This window comes from Melospiza melodia, chromosome Z (assembly GCF_035770615.1).
Source record: "Melospiza melodia melodia isolate bMelMel2 chromosome Z, bMelMel2.pri, whole genome shotgun sequence".
In the NCBI taxonomy this organism is placed as follows: domain Eukaryota; kingdom Metazoa; phylum Chordata; class Aves; order Passeriformes; family Passerellidae; genus Melospiza; species Melospiza melodia.
Genome location: NC_086226.1, coordinates 22,201,049 through 22,220,691, shown reverse-complemented (window position 1 = coordinate 22,220,691; position 19,643 = coordinate 22,201,049). Strand labels below are relative to the sequence as shown.

Here is a 19,643-nt window from a genome sequence, read left to right as displayed (position 1 = left end):
ATTTTAAAAGGGGTGAAAGCAGAAATTATGAATTACAAAGATGGAGACAAAATACAAAGACCCATTACTGACTCCAGTGGATGGCTGTTGGAGTTAATGAAAGGGTTGTATGTAATCTTTTGAGCCTGATCATAAAAGAAATTCATGGTAGGATAGTAGTCTTGGAAAGACCAGAGCTTTCCAACTGAAGTCAGAGGTATAGTGTTTATGGTGCAATAGATTTCAAAGATACAAGAATAGTACAAAAAGATTTGTGAAAATGACTTCAAGAAGTGTATGGTAAGATTCATTTAAAAATGTTGGAATTGTGCCAGGTTTGGATGTTGATCAAACTTCTGTCATTCTGCTATTAGTTGTGTGGATTTAATAGGGAGTTCATTGGAATGATGTCAGAATGGAATTTATCTTATGAAGATCAGAAAATAAGTGTGTTGCCAGGTACATCTGCAGTTGTGATAGCTAACGTTTCTCCCAATTCACATAAAATACAAATGATCTTGATAGCTTCAGATTTATCACACATTAGAGATGAACTTCATAAAGTCAAATGAATGAATTTAAACAAACTGGAAATAAATTAGATCAAATATACAAAATAGCTAGAACTTGTGTATTAAACAAAGAAGAAAACCGGGGACCAACCAAAGTCTTCAGAAATGCAAAAAGAACTCCATTTTCTGGGCTTAATTTTTTACTCTTAGACACATGGAAAAATTAAGAGTAAGAATTGCTGAAAATTTGGTCTAACTTTGTAAAGCAAGTAACCCAAAAACCTCAATGTTCTTCAATTTCACCAATTAAAAAAAAAATAGAGTGAAAAAACCAAAGTTTCACATCCTGAAACTAGAGGTTTGGAGAAGTCTAGGCAGAGCTTTTAAACTGGGTTTTCAATTTTCACCTAGGATAATAGAACTTCTAATTGGAGGTAAACACTAAACAGTAGAGGAAGGGTTAGAATATGAAAACTGCTTCCACTAGGATGGAAGTGAAACTCAAATGAATATTTTCAAACCAGGTTATCTAACCTTTTCGCTTGAATGATGAAAAAAGTGCCCCATGTTCCTTCACTCCCTGTTTAATAAGTTTCATTGTAAGTTGTAGAATTTTAAAAAACCACAATCTACTTAATGGATTAAGCAAAATTAACACATCAGAAAATAATAATAATCATCATTATCATCAGTTATTTGAGAATATATTTTGTAAAGGCTTTAAAGTGCTTGAAGAGGAAATTGCATTGGCCTGCTGTGAAAATAAAATTATGAGTTTGGAGGAAACTAACAGAGATTCAGACATGAGTCTTTGGACCAATATAATTTAATATTTTCATTAAAGTCTTCAGGAGAAGAGAGCTAGTGAGGCCTGCTGATAAAACAAAGTTGCTCAGCATGATCGAAAAAAGGGATGAAAAACTGGATCACCTTGTGAAATAGCCTGCAGTGTATGACATTAAATTTAATAGTACAGCTGCTTAGTCCTATCTTTTGGAAGTGGCAATAAGAAAATGCATTATTAGCTGAAAACTGTTTAGTTGGAAATGACAAAAGATGAGGGGAATTAAGGGTAGCAGTTGATAACAGAAAAAGTACAAGTCAAGAGTTATGAAAAAAGATGTTTCCAAGGTAAGGGATGATGAGATCCCAGGATACCTTGCTAGCATGCTATAGGCTTTTACAATAGGAGTGTTTCTAATAGAGTCTTTAGGAAAAGGGATACAGGCAAGGGTCAATATGCAGACTGTTGTGGACAGAAATGAAATTAACTATGGTTCGTTTGGCACAGCAAAATGAAAGCATGCCCTCTAGAAAGGGAAAAGGACTAGTTCAGCTATATAACAATACTGATAAAATACTAAATAAAGGGACTACATTAAAGTTTAGAAAACCAGGAAAAATGTTCAACTATCAGAAATAGTGGAAGACTGGAAAAAATCCAATAAAGTTAGTGGACCTTGACAGTCTAAGTACTTTTAGGGCACTTTGATGAGCTTGTCACCAAGCAGAAAGTATAAAAAGCTTTCTAAATGTGATGAAACACCATGAGCAATTTTCTTTCAGCCTTTGCATCTATTAACTAATTTGAGTTTTATTGAATATCTAAATATTCTCCTTAGAGCTTCACTGCACTTTTTTCTGTATTTACATATGTTCTGTAATGGTCACTTACTTACTAGCTTCTTTGGTGCTTGTGGATGGATTACTTTTATTGCCCCTAAAAACTAAATCCAAAAAGTTGGCAAGCAAACCAAATGGGCTGGACTACCTTTATGACTGTTCTTGATTCTTCTTCATCTTTTCAATTCTTTCTATTTCCCTAGTCCTTCTTTTCAGTGAGATCCTTCTCAGCTTCTCTTACAGTCATCCAGTTGCCATGCTGACACATTAACACTTCCATTTTCCTCACTTCCTAACAAATCAGGAGTGAAATTATGAAAGCCTCATGTTTTGCAGATTTAATGCTGAAGGGAGCCCAGGCACCTTACACCTTAAAACAGTGTTTTTCAGCCTATTTGTAGTCAGAATCTATGTAGTCATAGTCTATGCCAGTTAATACCTGGTTTAAAAAATTAATTAAAAATTTAAAATGTTAAGTAGGAACATTAGGAACTTTATTTTGCAAGCCATCCTTCTCTTTTCAAAAAACTTTGTGATGTGCATTAAGTCTGCATGAATTCGTGGCAACTTTTCTACAACAGTTTGAGATTCATAAACCAGCACTACATAATACCCCTAGATAATTCCTAGATAAATCAAAGGGAGTAAGGTTTTCAAATGTCACTAAAGCTTACAAATCCATGAGAGATGAGATGAGATCTTGACCCTTGTGCAAGTGGCATGCAGACCCTTGTGCAAGTGGCATTCAGAACCTAAGGAGTCTCAGAGTGGTGCCCTCTGAGACTATTTACTATATGAATAGTCCTAACAGACATCCCTATCTTCCCATAAGGCGTTTTTAAAACTAATCTCCTTTAGAGGGAGCATAATTCTTACCTCATGAGTTTTTTTGGCAATAAAATAAAAGCAATAAACATGCTGACAGAGCTTCACAGAATCATAGAATTAACTAGGTTGGAAAAGACCTTTGAGATCATCAAGTCAAACCTATAACCTAACACAACCTTTCCAACTAAACCATGACACTGAGGTTTGGTGCTGAAAGCACCAAATGTAGAGAAATAATCAGTATTTAGAAAGAGGAAATTATGAAAGAAAATTATTTTCTTTTCTACTTTTCTATTATAAGCTACTGTGTCTCAAATGTGCATGGCCATGACTGCATTTCAATTTGGGTTGAGTATTTTTTTATGCCTTAGCCATGTGCAGGGTATTTTATCCTAGGAAGATTACTTATATGTATTTTGAATTTTTCACAAGCACTTCCTACACAGATTTTGCTAATAATACACTGGCTTAAACTTCATAAGAGTTACTATATATCTCTACTGACGCACTATAATAAACTGTGTAAGTTCATGCCTCTAGGCAATGGATTTCTTAGTGAGACTGATAGTGGAGCCCTGGAAAACGTTCAAGATAGAACTCTGAAAAGGCTTTGTGTTTTCTCAGATCACTGCACCTGCGTAAGCAGTATGAAAAATGATATAAGTTTCAGATGTGATGATTGTTTACTAATTAAATATAATTATTATATAATCATAAGAAGAATCATGAGAAACTATGTTGGAAATTTAAAGAGGGGCTATGTTTAGCTGAAATCTATGTATACAATAGAACAATATAGACCGTTCATCTCAAATGTATGGTCAGAATCAGATTTGGGTTCTAATACCCCGATTCCCAGAGCTCTTAATAAAAGCACCTGCATATAATCACTTATGTGATTATGTGTTTTTGAATGCTAACATTTTGGCGACCCCGGATGGGGCCCTGTGATTGCTGCTGAGCGAGTTTGTGACTTGACCACGCTGCAGTCGGCACTGAGGGATTCTCGCGGAGCCCATCGGCCACAACCGCTCCCGCTGCTCACAAACGTCCCTGGGAGAAAGGTAAGGTGCTTTTTACTTTGGTTTTGGGTGCCTGCCAATAAGACACAGCGAAAACTACGTTTGGCTGGGGTGAAGGAATTCCTGGTGGTATAAAGCCTAGGCGCCGTCCATAAGACAATTGCGAAAGCATTGCGGGTTCGGCAATTTGTGGTATATTTGGAATAGAGAAATTTAAAGGGATTTTGGGCAGCAATGCCTCTATTCTGCAAACTTCTCCTTTGGGGTACTTATTAGCACATTGGAAACAGGGTAATTTTGGGGAAGAATTACATAAAGCTAAGTTGATTGATTATTGTACTACATGGTGCCCAGAATATGTCTTGGAGAATGGTGAAAAATGGCCAAAATACAGTACTCTGCAGTATAATACGGTTTTGCAGTCAATGTCATTTTGTAAACAAGAAGGAAAATGGGAAGAGGTCCTGTATGTTGATTTGTTTTTCTATCTACGGGGAAAGCCAGAATGGCAGGATGAATGTGGATTATTGGTGGATAAAACATCTGCAAGTAATAAGTGTGGGGTTTGTGACGAACGTTGTTTAGAACACTTGGCGTTGAAAGAAGACCTGAGTAGGGAAAATTATACAGATATTGATTTACAGGTAGCTCCAATAAGACCAAGAGAATCTAACCCCATCCCACATTTTTCTTCTGTTCCTATCCCACTGCCTGCTCCTACCCCACCTAGCCCTGAACCTGTCTCGTCTAGTACACCCTTCCCTCTTTACCCTCCTCTCCCACTGTCACCTGATACCTCTTCCTCGGAAGATGAGCAAAACCTAACTCATAGGTTTGATAGAAAGGAGGGGGAGGGATGCAAGAGAAACAGATAGCAATGGTAATGAATCAGTGACCCCAATAGCCCACAAAACCAGGAGTTGATTTAAAAAAGATAAAGGCAGACAAAAACGGACTGTGGTTGCCTCCTTGCAGCAAGGTGTAGCAGGGGAAGGGCCAGTATTTGTAAAAGTGCCTTTTTCCCCTGCAGATTTAGTTATTTGGAAACAGTCAGTCGGAACTTATAGAGAAAATCCTGATAAAATGGCACGAGTAGTAAAAATGGTTATAAAAACTCAAATCCTGACTTGGATGACATACAAATAATATCAGATACTTTGATGGATTCTACTGAGAAAGAGATGGTACTTAAGGCAGCCAAAGAGAGAGCAAGAGAGGATATCAGAAATGGGCTAGTAACAGGGAATTTAGATGTGAATTTCCCAATTGAGGATCCAAATTGGGGCCCTAATTTATTTTGTGATATGAGGAAATTATGGAAATATCAAGAGTGGATCCAAATAGGAGTTCAGAATACGGGGGATGGGGTAAGTATAAGTCTAATTGTGTGAGGAACTTACGTCTTAAAAAAGGAACTCACTAGGCTGCGGCAAAATATCTAAATATGGATAACATTGTAACTAGATTAGTGAAGAGATTTTTGCTTTTATTTCTAGCACATCAGTTTCAAAATACAAAATGGAGACATGACAGCTCACTGATCTACACCAAAAAAATGTCTCCTCCAGCAGGGCTGGTACAGAAATACATAAAATCGTCTCAGACTAGAATTCAGCCAATCAGACACAGAAAACACGTATTGACAAGCATTCTATCTAATCCCACAAAGCACATGCAATGATAGTTAAAACAAAGACTAATTCATAAGAGACAAAGAACAAAGTTCTATTCATGCTAACCTTCTAAAGATATACATTAAATAACCTTGTTGCCATCTTAAAGCCAATTCTACAGAGGCTTATTGTTATTTGTCACGTATGCTCTACTGCTTGGGAAACTTCTCTGCTTGCATGGGAAACTTTTCTGCAATGCTAACAAAACTCCAATCTAAGGCCTACATGCTTCTTTTAACCATTTCTTAAAAATCTTCTAACCTTATGGATTTTAACATTTCCCCCTCTCTGTTTGACTCAGAAGTTTTCATTTTTTTGTCACTTGCTACTTGCGTTTCATAGCTCTATTGCAAAATTTCTGCTTATTATCTGTTGAAGACTTATTTTCACTAAATTGAAGCATTGCTATATTACGGCACAGCAACTTAATGCTGTGAAGACTCAATCTCTGAAAGAGATATGAATCACATTTGCCAACAGTCACAAGTTATCGTTTGAAAAACTCTGGTCGATTCTAAGGCTTTAATTCAAAACTTTTGTTCATGTCAATACTTTAATCTACTGCTTTTGTGAGATTTTGTACACTCTCTGTGCTTCTAATTCTTAATTCTCTTGCTTGAATGACAAAAACTTCTCGGACTGTTTTGTTCATTATTCGCTGAACACAAGAAGAGTATACAAGGTACTACTATCAATATCAGTATTAGAACACTTAATATGTAAAGGCTTATCTTGCAAAGTTGCTTTAGCTAAGGTGCAAAACTCTAATTTTGATACAAATCATCTAACTAGGAACTTTCATCTTCTTTAATTTGGGCTGTCAGATCTTTTAATTTTTGAATGCTTTTGTGAATTGATTCAGAATGATCAGACAAATTCATACAACACAATTTTTCAAATTCTTCACAACTATGTCTTTGTGCCAGTAAAAGAAAATTAATGGCTGCTCTGTTTTGAAGAGTAGCATGTCTAATACTATCAACATCGGTCAACATATCACTGATTGCGGAGGATGTGGCATTAGCTTGTTTGCTCAGCTAACATCTAACTCGATCTAATTGTCTCAATGCTACAGCTGAAGCCAATTGGGGTAAAAATATACCTGCTGAAACTTTTTTGGCGGCATTCTAAGGCATAAAATCACTCTGACAGTTCTCATCATAATGAGGAACAGCTCTTGTTTTTCTTTGTTTTTTTTTCATCACTGCTTTGGCAGTGGGGGCAATTATGGTGAGCATACCAATGCTACAAGGGCCACTTTCAAGGTGGGCTGGAATGCTTTGCTAAGCTCTGTCTCTGCAAATGAACTAATACTCTTTTGGTAAATGCTGTGGATATTGATCTGTCTCTGGAAACACATCTTAACTGTTTGAAACATTACACTAAAAACTCAAATTTTTATATGCAAAATAATGAGGAATAACACTGAACTTTGGGGGATCACCTTTTCGCTAGGTATGAGTCATGAAAGTAAAGCAAAAATTTATGGTCAAAGAACTAAGGATTTCTAATTCTTGAGGTTCAGATGCTGCCCTGAGAAGTTTTTTGGACTAAATGTTCTAATTGAAGGAAGGACTGTTTCTATTGTCAATTCTACTTGGTTTACCATTAGATTGTTTTTTGACTAAAGGCAACTCTTTCACTGGCACACCAACCAAACAGGTTGAAAAAGGCTTTTCTGGTTCTGAATTAGACAGACATATAGTATCTGATCTGGCAGCCTTGGCTAAGGTCACCCAAACATTCGTTTTTGGTTTATCTACAGGCAAATTTGCACGACAAAAAACAATTAAAATCAAACAAAACAAGTATACCATTTGATTCTGCTCTATCTCTTTCAAGAACTAAGTTTTGGCAGAATTCTTTCTAAACAAAAACAATAACTTAAATTTTCAGCTAAAAATTAGCTTTGTTAAACAACTATTTAGCATTTAACTAGCATACTTATAAATAACATTGGCACAAAATCAGAGTTCATGGGTTCTACTGATGCACAAAGAACGTCAGGCACAAGAGGCGTCAGGCAAGACTCGGGATCTTTCAATTCGGTTCACGTCTGCGTACTTGCTTCTTTGGTTTTGGACTTGACAACAGGTTCTGAAGTGCAATATGGTTTGACGTTTTTGGCAGGAACTCAATTCTAGCACCTGTGGAAATAGAAGCATACCTTTTGCCCCACGTTATTAATTGAAACGGACTTTCCATCTGTCTAGAGTCAGGGTTTCTAATTAGAACAGGAGGATGTTCTTTCAGTTTTGCCTGTGTGTTATTTGAAAAGTGTCTAAAGATTGGTGGATCTGGTTCTGTACTTGAACTATTTAGAAAATTAAAACCATACAAAGCCTTACTCAGTCTCATCTGTGGGGTGATCTCCGTTCCCCCTCTCTGTTGATTTAATATGCGTTTTAGGGTTTGATGTGTTCTTTCAATGATTGCTTGGTTTGTGGAAGAGTGGGGAATACTCAAAATTTGTTGAACACTTTTTTTCATTTAAAAATGTGGCTAATTTTTGAGATATGTATGCGGGACTCTTGTCAGTTTTTACTTCTTGGGGTACACTTAATGAAGCAAAAGGTTACAGGAAATGATGACAGGCATGGCTGTTAGTTTTACTTGTGTGCAGGGAAGTAAAAACTGCTCTAGAGAACGTGTTTACGGAAACATGAATACTCTAATGTGAGAAACGAAATATGGATTAGTTTTATATTGTAAAGTTATAAAATTCATGAAAGCTAACGATGTAAAGTTTCATTACTAACATCTTTTAAAATTGAACTTTTTATTCATTGAATTAAATTAAAAGATTGAGGGAAAAGCTGAAAAACTCGAACTACAGTCAGAGTTTAGTGATGAGGTTGTTTTCTTTGAAGAGTTGATGGTCTTTTTTGAAGAATTGATGTTTTAGTCTTGAATTTTTGTTGCATCTTTGGAATTTAGTTGTAGAAATGTTAAGTCTAGTACTTTTGGATTTTAGTCTCAACACTAGCACAGGTTTGCTGCATCTCTGTTTGCGTTGAGGTTGTGATGAGTAGATCATTTATGTAGTAGTAGAATCTTGAATCTTGGAAATTTCTGTGAACTGAGGACAAAATTTGTACAACAAGACATTAGCAGTTCATATATATCATGATAATTGCATCTTATGACAGGTAAAAAGTCACTTTGATTGAAATTTTTACACATGACAATTTTTTTGTGACATGACTAGCTCAGTGAGAGTATTCACTCATTGTTAGTGTGTGGGATCTCAGCACCTCAGGACTGATGTGCCGAGTCACCAAGACCACCCTTGGGGGGCTCGGAGGTCCTGGAATATTGCCAGAAGTGTCTGGTGGCTGGACTTTGATCCTGCATGGGAGACGACACCTGTATGAGGATGGGAGGATTTCACTGGGATAAATGGTGAAGGGATAAGTTAATTAGAGTGTGAGACACAGGGTTTAGGATTTCTGTACAGGGGGGTCTAAAGAAGTAAGATGGAGGAATTGGGACGTGTCTTGTCCTTCTTCTTCTGCTTCTTAGCCTCCATCTTCTGTGGTGGTGGTGGCACTTTGGGATTGGTCATTACTAAAAGTGCACTGGTCAATAAGGGTAAAAGGTATTGGGGAAAATAGGTAAATATTGTATACGTAGTTTTGAGTATAAAGATAAGTGACCGCCCCGGGGGCTCTCAGTGTGCTCATGGCTGGCTGCTGTGCAGACCTCTGTCGGGACGAGAGAAAATCTTTTAGATAAAAAACTAATAAACACTGAAGACCGAGAAAAAACCTGAAGCCTCTTTTCGTCTTTTGGAGCGCGGGCTGCCATCCTGAGGCTTCCTGGGCCGTTAAAACAGCCGAGAAAGAGACATTAGTGGGTACTACAAGTTGTGTCTGAGTGCAGTGGAACGCACTGTTTTTGAAGTTTAACGACAGTGGGTTGCTATTAATGTCAAATAGTGAGTGACAGAATTTAGCAAGATGCTTTCTTTTTCGGTATCGAGGGCAAATAGAAATTTGATTTGATGTTTCACGACAATCTTTTTTAAGGTGCTCTAGTTCACTACAATTAAAGCAGACAGGTTTTTATTAGGATCTACTTGTACAGTATTAACAGAATTTTCTCAATGTTTTTCTTGTTTTTCTAAAAGCTTTTCAATTTTATTTATTCGTTGTGTCAAATTATGTTCTAGTGTTTTTTCTACAGTATTGACTTGTGAATTTGCAGCATTTTGTGAACTCATAAGTCTACTGCAAGCTGTTAGCATCTGTGCAATTTTTGGAGGCTGATTAGGTAAAGCTAAAATAATTTTTCTACATTCATTATTAGCATTTACAAAAGCAAGATTTTGAATGATATAAGAGTGGGCTTGTTCATCTGGACATTGCTTTTTAACAGCTTGAGTTAATTTATCTAAAAAAGAACTAGAAGATTCAGTTTCACCTTGTTTGATCAGTGGATAAGAGCTTAAATGTGAGCTAGTAGGCTCAAGTGAAAGTAAGGCTTTTCTAGCAGCATCTTTAATGTCTGTTAACACAGGCTGAGGCAGTTCAGTTGCTTGATTTTCAGGCTTATTGTAAGGTGAATTATTAGCTAATTGAGCAACATCTAGATTGGCATAATTAGTATTTGCATATCTTTCAACTAACTTGTTAAGTAGTTTTTTCTATTGTAATTCTCATAGTAAGTACTGTGAATTGGTTAAGATCAGAGAAGCTACGTTCTTGCAATCAGCAGGAACTAAGTCATAAGAGTTAAAAGTATTTTTCAACACACTATTAAAATAGGGAGAAGAAAATCTACTTTCTTTCAAAGCTTGTCGCAAATCTTTTATATTATGATGATCAAGTTTTTTATATTTTGGATTTCTATTATTTCTTCTATATTTTACTGGTAAAGTAAGATATTGTTCTTTTAAATTTGAATCTTTTTCTAGTTTCTGATTAATGTATGACCAATCAGGTAAATTTAATGGAAAATCAAAATTGTCACTTTGATCAATGACAGGTTGACTTTTACTTCTAACTAATATATTTTCTGATTTTGAGAAATCAATAAATCTAAACTTTTTAGGCTCTCTGCTTAAATCTAAATTCTTGACAGGGACACTGTACTCTTGTTTAGGAGTTCTGCTAACTGTGGGAACTCGGCTAGTTCTGGGAACTCGGACAGCTCTGGGAACTCGGCTATAAAAAGCAGGGGTGGACTCTCACAAACAACACGCTTCTTCTGAAGCTCGGCTCAAAGCGGCCAGGACAGAGGCGTGTTCTTCTCTTCTGGGAACAGTGCTATTTAACTTTGAGTTCGATACTTTACTACAAGTTCACATTGTCTCTCTGTTAAGAAAAAATCAGCTGGGGAGTTTTCAAATCTAGGTTTTAAACTTACATGGTTTTGTTTTAAAATACAAGAATTAGGATCATGACATTTTAAAAACTCAACTCGTGTTTTTTCAGGTTTTTGAGAGTTATCTATCATTTCAAAGGACTCTACCCTTAAAGCTAATTTTTCTTTCTCTGTATCTATAGACTGACAAACACTAGAACAACCATGTTTTTGCTTAACTGAAAAAGAGTTCTCCGGAACTACAATTTCTCGAGTGGAAGCAGCTACTTCAGCTTCTACTTCAGGTTCAAGAGAATCTAATTCAGGTTTCAGTGTCTCTGCACAAACACTTTTAGAAGGTACAGACACTTTTTCATTCCCATCTTTTACACATTTTGTTCTATCTTTACAAGAGTCACATATTTTTACATTAACAGAACAACGCAAAGAAAAGTCTGAAAGAGTCTCATTTTTTCTCAGGGAGAGAGAAGAAAGATTTTTTTTAACAGAGTTTAAAGCAATACTTTCAGCATTTGCAACAACACTTGTAACATTCTCTGATACACACACAGTCTCTGGTTTACTGGAATTTAAAGAGACAGAGCCAGAAGCTTTGTTTTCTGAGTCTAAGTTGATTTTATTATTATCAGTTTGTTTAAAACACTCTAACAGCGCTCTACAAATTGGCATAAGTTCTCTTAAGCTTTCATCTTTTTTGAGAGAGACTAGATTATAGATTCTCTAGTTTATCTGATCCCAAAAATGAAAAGTAAAAGCAGACTGCAAATTTAAATCTTGTGTATTCGCTTTAACCCAGATAAGTAAGTTTTAAAGCTCCGTTTTTGAAATTTCAGAGCGACTTTTTTCTTGTAACATTGTCTCTAATTGATGAAAAACATCTCATTCAACTTTTGATAAATTCATTCCCATTTTTGTGTTCTTTTAATAATTTTCTTTTTCTCTATTTTTTTTCACAACGTCACCCAAGCGCTCTCCCGAGATAAGTTACTTACAATTTTCTTGGCTTCCGCGGGAGAGATGATACAGTGTCCTCCTTGTTAACACTTGGGTCTCTGTGGCTGGTACTTCCGCGATTTTTCTTTTTTTTTTTCTTCTGTTCTACGTCCTCGGACAGGGGTCTCCTCACACGGGGCACCAATATGCGGGGGACGGGGTAAGTATAAGTCTAATTGTGTCAGGAACTCACGTCTTATAAAAGGAACTCACTAGGCTGCGGCAAAATATCCAAATATGGATAACATTGTAACCAGACCAGTGAAGAGATTTTTGCTTTTATTTCTAGCACATCAGTCTCAAAATACAAAATGGAGACATGACAGCTCACTGATCTACACCAAAAAAATGTCTCCTCCAGCAGAGCTAGTACAGAAATACATAAAATCATTTCAGACTAGAATTCAGCCAATCAAACACAAAAAATATGTATTAACAAGCATTCTATCTAATCCCACAAAGCACACGCAATAATAGTTAAAACAAAGACTAATTCATAAGAGACAAAGAACAAAGTTCTATTCATACTAACATTCTAAAGATATACATTAAATAACCTTGTTGCCATCTTAAAACCAATTCTACAGAAGCTTATTATTATTTGTCGTGTATGCTCTACTACTTAAAAAACTTTCCTACTTGCATAAAAAACTTTTCTGCTTACATAAGAAACTTTTCTGCAATGCTAACAAAACTGCAATCTAAAGCCTACATACTTCTTTTAACCATTTCTTAAAAATCTTCTAACCTTATAAATTCCAACACAGAACGCTGTGCCCAAAACTATAAATTGGTCCAAACTATATGAGGTTCAACAGGAAAAGAAGGAATCTCCCACTGTGTTTTTGGAGAGGCTTAAGGAGATAGCAAGGAAATATACAGATCTCCAAATGGACACAGAGCAAGCAAAGGTTCAGCTTGCTCTCATATTCTTGGGCCAATCACAGGACGACATTCGTAGAAAATTGCAAAAATTAGAAGGGGAAGAACTAAGGAATTTGGATAAGCTACTTGAGGTTGCTTGGAAGGTATATAACAATCGCGAAAAAGAAGCTAGTAAAAAGGCAGCAGCAGAATCTATTGGCAGTAATACAGGGGAGAGGGAACCCAAATTTCAGGGGACGTAACAGGAATATTCAAGGAAGGAGACCAGTCACGCAAAGGTTAAGCCTGAATCAATGTGCATATTGCAAGCAGGAGGGCCATTGGAAGCAAAATTGTCCAGACTTGAATAACTGGTTTCACCAGGACAATCAGTTCCAACAGGTAACCAAGGCGATGGTCCTGGGGGAGTATACCAGCTGACCAGGCATAGAACCAGTAAAACAAGTTAAGGAACCTGTTATAAATATACAGTTAGGGCATAAAGAAGTCAGATTTCTAATAGATACGGGATCTACTTTTTCTGTATTGAATGATTTGCGAGGACAAATTGGGGACAAGGAAACAACAGAGCTACAGGGAAAGAGCAAAAACGGCCATTCTTGCAATCCCTAGATTTGTGTTTTGGAAACAAGGTTATAACTCACGAATTCCTATACGTACCTATTACAGCGACCTGATGAGGGACTTCAGGGTGAGAGAGAGACGAGAATCTTGGTTCATGATCAGAAGGCTGGATTTATTGATATATGATACATAATGCATTACTACTATGGTAGAAGGAATAGAGAGACAAGTTGCAGAGGCTTGCTAAGCTAAGAATAGAACAGAATCTAAAACCAAGAGAGTTCTCTGTCACTGTGTTCCAGAGAGCTTGCCCTGTGATTGGCCCTTAATTGTACACATGGACCATGAGCCAACCACAGGGGCAACCTGCTACATTTCACAGCAGCCGATAACAATTGTTTACATTCTTCTCCTGGGGCCTCAGCTTCCCAGAAGATGAACAAATCCCAAAGAAAGGATTTCTATGAAAAAATGTCTGTGACACGTGCCTGAGTGTCCAAAATTCCTCTTTTGGGGAGAGATTTGCTAGTGAAACTTGATGCGGTAATAACCTTTGAAAATGGAGAGCTTATAATGAAAATACCTGAATCAAAGACGGGACAGATATTAATGATCAAAGAAAAACTTGTTCCCTCTATCCCTAGGGAGATAGAAGATGCAGTGATTCCCTCTGTATGGGAGACAGACATACCAGGGAAATCTAAATTGGCACAACCAGTGCATGTACAGTTAAAAGAAGGGGCAAGGGCTGTACAAGTCAAACAATATCCCATAAAACCAGAAGCACGGCAAGGAATAGTAAAGATTTTTGAGAAACTCTTGAAATACAGAATTTTAGAAGAATGTGAATCAGAATTTTATACAGCAATATTTTCAGTAAAGAAGCCAAAATGGTGAATATAGATTAGTGCAGGATTTGAGAGCAATAAATAAAGTAACAAAGGACATTTATCCAGTGGTAACAAATCCTTACACATGGCTAACATCCGTAAAGGAGATATACAAGTGGTTTACTGTAATTGATTTAAAAGATGCCTTTTTCTGCATCCCCCTTGACAAAGAAAGTAGGAAACTGTTTGCCTTTGAATGGAAAAGTCCAGGGAACAGAAGAAAGACCCAGCTCACCTGGACAAGACTTCCACAAGGCTACAAGTACTCACTGACCCTATTCGGAAACCAACTGGCAAAGGAAAATTTGGACTGAAAATGGGCAAGTACCAAGAGACCAATACTTATTGTTGCAGTATGTTGATGATATACTAATAGCTAGAAGAAAAAGCAACCTGTATAAAGGTAGCCATGAAGATTTTAAATTCACTGGGAATGGGAGGTTACAAAGTATCTAGAGGAAAGGCACAAATTGCTCAACAGACTGTGATCTACCTAGGATGTGAATTTCACAAAGGCAATGAAAACTAGGTAACAACCATATCCAAGCTATTTGTGCTATTCCAGAGCCCCAGAATTTACATGAGCTGCGAGTCTTCCTCGGGATGGCAGGATGGTGTCACCTGTGGATCATGGACTATGGACTGATTGCAAAAGCCCTGTATGAAGCTCAGAAGACGCAGCCATTCACTGGGGCAAACCACAGAAAGAAGCCTTCCTAAAATTAAAGAAAGCACTGACAACTGCTCCAGCATTAGGGTTACCTGATCTGTCTAAAGATTTTCAGCTGTTTGTACATGAAAGGCTTCGCCTAGCCCTAGGAGTCCTGACCCAATGTCTGGGAAGCTGGAAAAGGCTGGTGGGCTACTTTTCCAAACAACTTGACAACATAAGTGCCGGGTGGCCCCCATGTCTGTGGGCAGTTGCAGCCACTGTCATGCTGATACAAGAAGCCAGGAAGCTTATTATGGGAAGGCACATAGATGTCTATGTACCACACATGATAACCACTGTCTTAGAACAAAAGGGGGGCCATTGGCTGTCTCCCAGCAGGATGATGAAATTCCAGGCAGTCCTGACTGAGCAGGATGATGTCACACTAAAAACAACTAACCTTTTGAATCCACTTTGTTCCTAGGTACCACAACTGAAGAAGGCCCATTAGAACATGACTGTGTAGAAGTAATAGAGTATACTTATTCAGCAAGAGAAGACCTGAAAGACGTCCCACTAGAGCAGCCGAGTGAGAGCTGTTTACAGATGGGAGCAGCTTCGTGGAAAACTGGACCGATACGCTGGATATACAGTAACAACAGTCAATACAGTAGTGGAGGCAAAAGCATTACCACCAAATACATCTGCCCAGAAGGCAGAACTGGTTGATTTAACCAGGGCACTAGAATTAAGTGAAGGGAAAAAGGTAAATATCTGGAGTGGTGCATGCACGTGGAGCACTGTGGAAAGAAAGGGGACTATTGTCTTCTCAGGGTATGCACATTAAACATCAGGATGCAGTCCTGCAATTGATAAAGGCAGTACAAATACCTGAGCAAGTAGCAATCATACACTGCAAAGCACACCAATCAGGAAACTCCAAAATCTTTGAGGGAAATCAAAAGGCAGACTGGGCAGCTCGACAGGTTGCTCGAGAGGTACAAACAACAATGGCATTGATACCTTTAATGCTTAATGTATCCCAATTCAATTTGCCTCCAAACCAAAAATATTCAGTAGAAAATGAGAGACTGGCACATTTGCTAAATGCCCAAAAGAATTCAGAGGGATGGTATGTGACTGCACAAGGACAAATAGCGGTACTCCCCTTGATAACGAGAGAAGTTTACAGCATCTTAAAGGGAGAGATACAGAAGAAAATGTCCTGGAACCAGAAAATAATAAAGGCACTGACACGAGATCCTCGCCCACCATCTTCTGGTTCTCCAGTTCATGATAACATTCACGACAACGTTTACGTCAACCCTGGATTTGAAGAACTAAGTATAAATTGAGGAATAAAGGAGTGTATCAAGTGAAAACATTTACACCTATAGTGAAGTGAAAATGCTTTCGAAGTGGGGAGAATGATAGTGGAGCCCTGGAAAATGTTAAAGATAGAACTCTGAAAAGACTTTGTATTTTCTCAGATCACTGCACCTGCATAAGCAGTATGATAAATGATGTAATTTTTAGATGAGATGATTGTTTAGTAAATAAATATAATTATGATATAATCGTAAGAAGAATCATGAGAAACTATGTTGGAAATGTAAAGGGGGACTATGTTTAGCTGAAATCTATGTATGCAATAGAACAGTATAAGTTTAATAATTAACATGAAGGTTATATAACGATAGAGTATGAAAACACGTTCATCTCGAATGTATGGTTGGAATCAGATTTGGGTTCTAATACCCTGATTCCCAGAGCTCTTAATAAAAAGTACCACATATAATCACTTATGTGATTATGTGGTTTTGAATGCTAACAAGACTAATGGTGAATAACAGCACATTCTAGTGCTATTTAGAATTTTGAATCAGGATAGTTGACATATGCTTGAGACCATTGAATAATTCAGAATTCTGCTGCTGTGAATGTCATTTATTCTGAAAATCTAGAATAGTTTCTAGGAATCTCATTTCCTGGCCTAATATACCACCTGGAGATCCCAAGGGAGCACCTCCTTCCTACTGAAATTTACAAGCCTTCCTCTTGTCGCCAGTCAGCCGTATTAACTGCAACTCTGAGTATCATCTGAAGTGAATGGGAACTTTGCTATTGGTTTGGGTCGTCAAAATACAGAACAAAATACAGAGAAGTAAACTTCAGAAATGTCTTATTATTCTGCATGTCATTCTAATGGTTTTTGAGTTAAAGAGGGCAGCTTTTTTAGAGCTTAGGTCTTTTTGGAAATTGCAGAAGTGAAACCTAAGTTGGTTTTGACTTTGTGTTCAGCTTCAGCAGCACTCACTAACTCAGTAGAGTTCTGGAATAAACCTTTCCTATGAATAAGTAAGTGCAGATTTTTCCATTTTTAATAAACCACATGGTCGAATAGCATATTCTTGCTTGTTGCACAGCTGTTTAAGATAATGTAGCGATAGCTAACTAGCTATTTAGAAATAATATTTTCTCATTGGTTTCTAGAAAATATATTCCAAAATACATTCCTTATTTTAGTTGGTATTCTTTCAATAGTAACACCAACAGGAAAAAGTCTGCCTTGGTTTGTTGTTGGTTTGTTAGTTTGTTTGTTTGGTTTTGGTTTGGTTAGGTTTTGTTTGGTCTGGTGTGGGTTTTTTTGATAAACCGAAATATAAAGAAATCTTTTGCTTTGTTTGGAATTTCTCTCCTCCCAAATCAAGATTAATAAAGCATTTGAAGACATTAAGTTGTTCAGGCTGCAGAAGCAATAACTCTAAAAATATGTTGCAGTTTTATGCCCTCTTTCTTTCTTGTCTTTAAACTGAAACTTAATGTGCTGGTTTCTCTAGGGAACAGGAAAGACCTACTTCTTAGTTTTCAGTGAATTTTTTTTCCCCTGAAACCTGTTGGAAGTTTTCTTGGCTTTGTGTAGGCCTTCATTATGTTATTGGGAAAGGGAGGTTACCTTTCTTTAAGCTTATTGATATCTTGTTCTGAAGAATGGGATCATGCTATTTGCATTGGTTCATATGAAGACAAATTGGACAAGATTACCATTATTACTACCTAGTACTTGGAAAATGTACTCACAAAAGTGAATCTAAATAATTTGTGAAGAAAGATACAGGCAACAAATATTTCAACTTCAAGAATGGTACATCAAATTTAACAATTGTATTTGGACAAGGAGGACATGTGGTATCCTGTCATGATTTTATCTAATGATCTGATCTAATGGCCATTGACTAAGTCTATGAAAACTTTTTTGACTTTTTTCCTTTAGTATTCATGAAAATTAAATTTAAAAGCGAGCAGAAAAAAATGTTAGTTTGAGTTCTTGCTTAAGGAGAATAACTGAATAATAATAGATGGTAAAGTGGATCTGGGCCCTGCATTTCTTTTTTCATTGGTTTATTTCAGTAGAGACTTAACATATATTTATAAATAAATTAAACTTTCAACCTACAAGTATTAGTCTCAATGTTCTTCCAGTCTTGATTCAAAAGGAAAAGTATGGTTAGACACTGACTTAAATTATGTGATAAAAGATGTATACATGTTTATTAATTTTGCATTGCCTTGTTTGAAAATGACACAGGAGAATATGCTTAGCCAGTAAATTTTAGTTTTGCTTCAAGGCTTCAGCTTCTATGAGTGTTTGAGGGAAGGAAAGAAGGTGGAATCCAAGACTGTGACTTGATCTTTTAAGCTTGTTCTCTGTGAGGCTTTTGGCACTTTAACCTCCTGTCCAGGGTTTGGGTTCACAGTTTTCTTAAATAAAAGGTTTGTTTTTCTGCTCATTAATCAGGTCATGTAAACACTGATTTTTGTTTAATAATTTTTTACTTTGTGCTTTGCTCCATTCTTGTTTAGGAAGGGGTAGTAAACAGCAGTTCAACTGTAGGGACTGGCAGGTGATTTAAAATTTTCCTGAAAGAAAAGAATAATACCTGGTTTGGTGGAGATTTTGTGGTTTTGAGAAAATCTGTTCATTACCATAGCATAAAAGAAAGGATCTATAAAAACAAACCACTAGGAGTTCAGCTTTGTTGAACAGAAGGAAGGCTTTGCTCTTTTAAGCTGAATGACATCCTGATTATAAAATTAGTGGCCACATAAAGCACTTTTTCTTTATTTTCTGGATGTCTTAAAATCCAGTTCTTAAAGAGCTTTGTCAACTTTCAGGAATAAATTTTATGCACATTAATAAACCTCCAAAAGACATTTTGGAGAATTATAACTAGGTTTTAAGTTTTGGTAGAGAGTAAAGCCTTTCACAAATATTGCAGATACCTCTTTAATCACACTCAAAATCATGCATGGGTCATTTCATATTTCTGACTGGCACTATATACCATGCACATATTATGGGTTTCCATTTTATTTTACTTTTGTGCATGCTGCAGTAATTTCATAAAAAAAACTTAATCAAGGGCAGGTACTGCCTGACCAGACTAGTTTCCTCTGATGATAGAGTGACTACATCAGTGAACAAGGGAAGAGCTATGGATAGCATTAACTGGGACTTCCTTAAGGCCTTTGACATGGTCCTTTGCAATGTTCTTCTCTCTAAAATGAAGAGATATGTATTTCATGGATGGATAATTTGGTAGATAAGGGACTGGCTAGATGGTTTAATGTAGAGAATTTAAACCATATTTGACAACTAATATTGTGAAAGCATTTGTTTATTTTCTGTGTGATTG

The 19,643-nt window shown here is 36.8% G+C and overlaps 1 long non-coding RNA gene across 1 annotated transcript; it reads right to left on the bottom strand.

The window, feature by feature from the left end:
- Positions 1–4,818: 4,818 nt before the first annotated feature.
- LOC134431720 (uncharacterized) lies at positions 4,819–13,638 on the bottom strand. The gene is made up of 3 exons (XR_010031073.1): positions 13,501–13,638; positions 11,955–12,172; positions 4,819–7,784 (listed from the first exon to the last, which is right to left on the bottom strand). It is a non-coding gene; the product is annotated as an uncharacterized LOC134431720 (long non-coding RNA).
- Positions 13,639–19,643: the final 6,005 nt, after the last annotated feature.